At 44.4% G+C, this 6,000-nt stretch overlaps 1 long non-coding RNA gene across 1 annotated transcript in view; it reads right to left on the minus strand.

The window, feature by feature from the left end:
- LOC146832876 (uncharacterized) overlaps nucleotides 1-5,121 on the minus strand; it is a 100,602-nt gene extending 95,481 nt beyond the window's left edge. The window contains exon 1 of the long non-coding RNA XR_014960466.1: nucleotides 5,092-5,121. This is a non-coding gene — a long non-coding RNA (uncharacterized LOC146832876). The remainder of the gene's footprint in view (nucleotides 1-5,091) is intronic.
- Between the last annotated feature and the right edge of the window lie 879 nt (nucleotides 5,122-6,000).

Consider the following 6,000-nt stretch of genomic DNA (forward strand, 5'->3'; position numbering starts at 1 on the left):
ACGGCCCGGGCGTCGGGGTGTGGGATCCTCCCCAGGGTCCCCAGACTAGATGGGGTGCCTAAGTGGCACTGTGGGAGGGCAGGTCGGATATACAGACGCAGAGGCTGAATATACTTTCCAAGTGAGAGAGTTCTTTGTCAGGACGGACACTCTTAGGTTTTGCTACAGGGATGGTCTCTCTTCCTGTTGGTGGTATCAAGTCTTCGGTCCTAATTGGGGAACTGGAAAGGGTCTGCTCTTCTTCTTCCTCCTCTGAACTGGTGCTCAACGGTGTCTGCCTCGGTTCGTCCGTCGTGGTTGATTCCTCCCGGAGGCTCATAGAGGGAGAGGGGAAAAAATGGTGGCCGTCAGTGATAGGACAGTTTGCACTGGGCAGGAGTTATTCTACCGGTCACCTTCACCGTCACCAGTGGTATCACGTACTCACTATAACTTCTTAGACAGTAATGTATTCACCCAAGCGTTTTCTCAGAGATTTAGAGGTGGTGAGCTGGTTCCTGTTAGACTAATGCGTCGCCTTTCACACGATCCAGGAAGCTGGGAAAACTGGTCTAAGTACCGCGTGAGGGGGGGTGTAGAAAATGTACTCAATCAAGGTAAAGAACGTGCAGGGTATCAGTGTCAGAAAAAAGGAGTTTGTGCCCGATTTTAAAACAAGAACCTCCTTCTACCCTCCCCGCAACCGTTGTCTACCCTCCTCCTGAATTTCCACCCGCACTTCCCCTTGAACCCCGTCACTCACCGGACCTGCCGCAACTCTCCGGAGTTGCGGCCGCTCCACAGCCTCCTCCGGTAGACACCACCACTCCTCGCTCCAGCAGTCTTCTGGTTCCTCCGTCTCGGTTCTGTTCCCGTCTTCGGCATGTTCCCCTCAGACGTCGTTCCTCTTTTCGCTTCTCCGTTCCGCTCGTCTCTCCGCTTGACTTCCGATTCCTCCTCTGGTCGAAGACACTCCTCCCTGGTCAATGTCTCTTTTCAGTGGTTGTGGACCACTAGTTCCGGGGTCAGCTCCGCCTTTCTCCGCCCTCTTGCCTCGCTGTGGGTAGACACGAGAGGTAGGTGTGGCTGACCTACGTGACGTACCACCCTGTATTTTGTTTCCGGTTGTTCGTCTCTCGCTTGGGAGAGTGTCGGGTATTGGCGTTCCCCTAATTACAGGTAAATGCCGTAACCCGAGCTGTACCCCCTTACAGGCACCTAGGTGGCCCACTGCGTAAGCCGCGGGAAGCCGTATTTATGTTTGTGTCCCTTCTGTCGCTCTAATATTCCTAGTCGTGCTCTGCCTACCTGTCGGTGCACTTTGTTTGTTTTCCTTCTCTCTTTGCCCCGTCTGTCAGTTACCTCGTATTATTCCCGTCACTACTCCACTATTACACACGTTTGTGTAATGAACGTTTTTCTAACACACATACAGTGGAACCATAGAGGTATGTGAGTAATTGGGTCTCTTAGGGAGTCTCAGCTGGTACTGTTCCAGGGTCCTAGTGTCGGGGGGGGAAGTTCGCTTGATGGAGACAACGGAATAGGTTTTATTTCATTTTACCTATTCCGTCCTCTGTCGACTCGCCTCCCACACTGACCCCCCCCCCCCCTCCGCTTACCTGCACCTGAGGCACACTATATGGATGAACCCCCTCAGCCCGCCCACTAGGTTGTATGCAGGGCCGGACAAGTGCAATTGCTGGGACTGTCCCGGGATAGTGAATTACCCAGGACAGCCTCCAACTTGCCTGGACTATCCTGGCAACGGGACAGCTGGCAGCTATGTATGCCATGCCAGCTGATGGTGCTTATGCAGGTATTTAAAAATATATATAAATAAACGTACAAGTGCAAGATTGTTAAATAGGTTCTTGAAAGGCCAGTCCAGGCTGGCCAGAGATGCTCTCAGGCAAATAAAGACGCATTTCCAGTTTGAAAGCACAGGATTTAAATGAAAGTATTCTTTTAACACAGCGCTTCTATGCGCTGCACATAGTAAACACAAAAAAATGAATCGGATTAACTAACCCTGGTAACAATTGAACTGCTCGCCTACAGTGCCTGTAGGTTCCGTGGCAAAGATTACCCCAACCCTCTATCTAGAATATGTTGGTAAATCGTCTTCCCGATTACTAAAGGCAGCGCTCTGCGTAATGGGGGGAAACTGGCAGTCCAGCAAAATGTTGGCATTTCCAGCTTCCCTTCTACCCGACCCCACGCAACGAGCGCGAGACACTTTACCATTCTCTTAGACAGACCGATCCCTCAGCAAAACACACGTTTACGAGCTCTGCTTCGCAAGAGCAAAGCTAGATAACAGGTTCTAAGTGGCTGCAACTGGTAAGGAAAGAGCAAAGTACGGCAATGTTTAAGTTTTGTTTTCCTGACCCCCCTGCGTCCTTTTAGAAGGGAATACTACGAAAAGGCGAATTAACACTGCCCAGAAACGGCGAGGCTATATTACCGACTTCTGGAAGGCACGAGCAACAACACATTCAAAGAGACTATCTACCGCCAAGTGAAACTTGCACAGCAAAAACAAAAGACAGAAAAGCGTAAAAACCGCCGGCGAAGAATTTTTTGTGTGCCTAATTTGCATAATGAATGCCAGTTAGCTTTGTGAAAGGCGGTCAGTTTTAATTTTACTTCTTCTCTACTATTGGCTGTGCACACATCAACGTCATGACCTGCACGTAAGGATTGTGGGGAGGGGGGAGGGGGGGGGGGGGGGTGTAGTTGGCTTTAAAAGCAGCAGGCGCGGCATCATAGCGAGTTCGTTGTTTTTTTTTTATAGGAAGGGTAGTAGCAGCAGCGTGGGGGTGATTGTATGCTTGCTAAACGGGTCTTTATAAATATAGATAGATATATTTTTATATTACGCAAGGTATTTTTTCGTGGTGACTACATGGTTGTTTTCAAACGAGAACAATTGAGCAAAATTAGTAATATTTTGAAACGGGAAAAGCAAGGTGCTAATTAATCCGAGTGAGAAAGTCTTGTTAATTAGGCTTTTGTTTTTTTATTAAAGAGTTTCACTATTGACTTTTTTGAAACTAAATGTGTATTGTCACAGTTGACTTTTTTTTTCTTACAAAAAAAACAAGTGTTAAAAGTGTTGTTCGTGTTCGATCATTAAGTTAATAAAATAACTGAATGTGCTGTTTTTCGTTTCTGGACATGTTTTTTTAACTGGTTATTACATTACAGCTGAGGCAGTTAAGTTTGCAAATCTACTGATGAGTATTAAGCTAGCAAAAGGGGTGCAGTGGCTAAGCCGTCTACTTCCAAAGTGTATTCTAGGGTTCAAATGGATGCTCCTGCTTTTGAGTGTATATTGTGTGATTCAATGCAATTTACATAATAAATATCCTTGCAACTGTACTTGTAAATGTGTAATATTTAATACAATTTGTAAAAATGTGTAACATGTTAGCGCTTAATTTGTTTAAAAAAAAAAATTCTGGGCCCAAATTTTGTTCATAATATCGCAGCTGGTTTTATGTAAACTTGGGGTGCCAAATACCAAGGCATTGTAGTCTTTATTGAAACTTATTCCTCTTTAATCACCACCAGACACTTCTGTCTTTGTCATCCTGGCTTTCATCCTTTGTCACTGGTTTTCTAGCGTTCTCTTCATCAGTTTCACCTTTTGTGTTTTTCCCGCTTACTTTGCTTCAAAGTTATCTGAGGAGAAATAAGTGCCAGTCTCCCATAAGCATTTGCATCGCAATAGGTCTCACATTTGTTGGAGTTGGAGGTATGGCAGTGTAAATGGGAATGTTTTTATTTGTTTTTTTGTCTGCAGTTGAGGAATTATTTAAAGGAAAAAAGTGCACACTATACCATATTATAAGCTTTATGGCAACTGTACAGTAAAGCTATGGTTATGTTAATATAAAGGAGTGTGAATAAATGAATTAAAACACATCAAAAATTATATTAAAATGCATGATGGAATGTATAGCACGTAACAGGGGCTACCTATTTAATAAAAAATACGTATAATAAAAAGAGCCCATGCAGAGAACGTGAGAGCTTCAGGAAACTGGCTGGCAGCAGCGTGGTGATGGGCACATGGGATAGAGCCAATCTGTTTTTTAGGATAGTGCTTCGGTTATGCAAACCCAGGCGGCACTAATAGGTTTAGAGTAATAATTGTGGAATTACACACAGCATGTTACACTCAAACATTCCCACAGATAATTGTGGTGCTGAAGGTTAACCAACAGACATCTATAGTTCTAATCCTAGTGCCTTTGTGGCAGTGTTCACATTTTTAATGTACTGAAGCATAAAAGCAGAGTAAATCCCTCTCATTTTGGCTAAAGACTGTAATACAGATTTAATAAATACTTTTTAAAAATGCTTTAAGTTGCACATGTATGTTAATAAAATAATGTAAGAAATTTGGTTTGTGTTAAGTGGCGCTTATATTTTCATTGTTTCTTTGTTTATTTTATAATGTTGCCTTGACACTTCCAAACATATTTAGTTATGCAACAATGTTTGTGTTGAACACCCAATGAAAGTGAGACCTTTGAGCAAGAAAATACAGTCTAAGGATATGAAGAGAGTATGAAACCTAACTTTAAACAGATTTTATATGTTTGAACTACCGGTTCCCAAATGTACCAGATATCTATGCCTAGAGCAGGACAGCAGAGGAGCACACTTAAAGTAGTCCATTACACTGTAAACAGCTTTGCATAAAAGCAATTCAATAGTAATCACAAAATAAACTGGAGGGCAACTTGCAAATGGATGTTTGTGATTTAAATTTTTGGGTTGGACAGAGAATGCAGGCAGGTTTTATTCAAAGTTATTTATTCCTGGCATTCCCCTCATGGAATACGGCACTTGGAGGAGCCATGAACCCTTACCTAGGGGCAGGATGGAGGGGGTGCCACTTGCATGGTCCTGAGGAGAGGGTGATAAAAGGCTGGGCACGCAGTGGCAAGGAAGGGCCCAGGATGCCTGTTTTCAGAAAGCAGTGAAAAGGGAACGCCCCCCCAAGGTGAAACGCTTGTGACCCCTCTGCAGACCCAGTGTCTCTTGCAACAGGAGCTGCTGCCCCCGAGGCTCTAAGACTCTCTGCCCGACTCTACTCACCAGCCACCTTAATTCCGTGTCCTGTTAACTTTCCCATGTCTGAAAGCGGAAAATAACACCCTCCCTCTCTGAAACAAACAGGAAACAAGCGCATGTACTATGGAAAAAAGCCAAAAGCAAACCCAGCCTTCAAAGGCCGTGAAGGTGATGGACGTTAAAGATATAGAGTGCCTTTAAAAAAAGTTGAATTTAACTGTTTTGTTCGAAATTTCGCAGCAGAGCATACGTGAGCTCCTGCTGTGCTGCAACTGGCAAGATATGATCTTATTGTAGTCTGCATATGGAGCGACGCAACAATAGTAAACATGCTTTGCTGTTTTTTAAGTCATTAAAGCATCAAGAGATTACCTCCAAGTGAATGCAGAGAGGAAAATAAAACAGACACCGTGCGGTGCATGGCTACAATGGTGTGAGCTGAAGCGTTTCAACCTGTATCCTCCTCGCCCTTTCTCTCATTCACCGTGGGAGCATTTATAATTATATGCTTGCAGGAGCAGTACGCCTTTGTTTAAAGTTAAATATGAGAAGGAAGGCATTTCCCTGTTCCGGAAACCAGTGCTCAGCTAATAAAAAATGTGCTCCATGTGTTCGGCAGAGCCCAGGCTTAGATGTACATGATGTTTGTGTTTTTTAACATGAAAGCACGCCGCCCGTGTACATAAATCCTATGTCCCCAAACAAAACACATAAGCACCTAAACTGTAATGAAACTGTAGTTGATCGGTGCTGCTGGGCTAAAAACGGAAATGATGCATCACCACCACCACCAACCAATAGGGAGCCAGGATATAGGAGTGATGCAGGAATGAACCAATACCAAGCAGCAGGTGGGATTACTCTCCATATTGTCATTACTGCAGCTGCCTAGGCTCGACCTAAAAATGAGTTGCGGTGGGCTAAACATGCCTG

The sequence above is a fragment of the Triturus cristatus genome, chromosome 4_2, assembly GCF_964204655.1.
Source record: "Triturus cristatus chromosome 4_2, aTriCri1.1, whole genome shotgun sequence".
Lineage (NCBI taxonomy): Eukaryota > Metazoa > Chordata > Amphibia > Caudata > Salamandridae > Triturus > Triturus cristatus.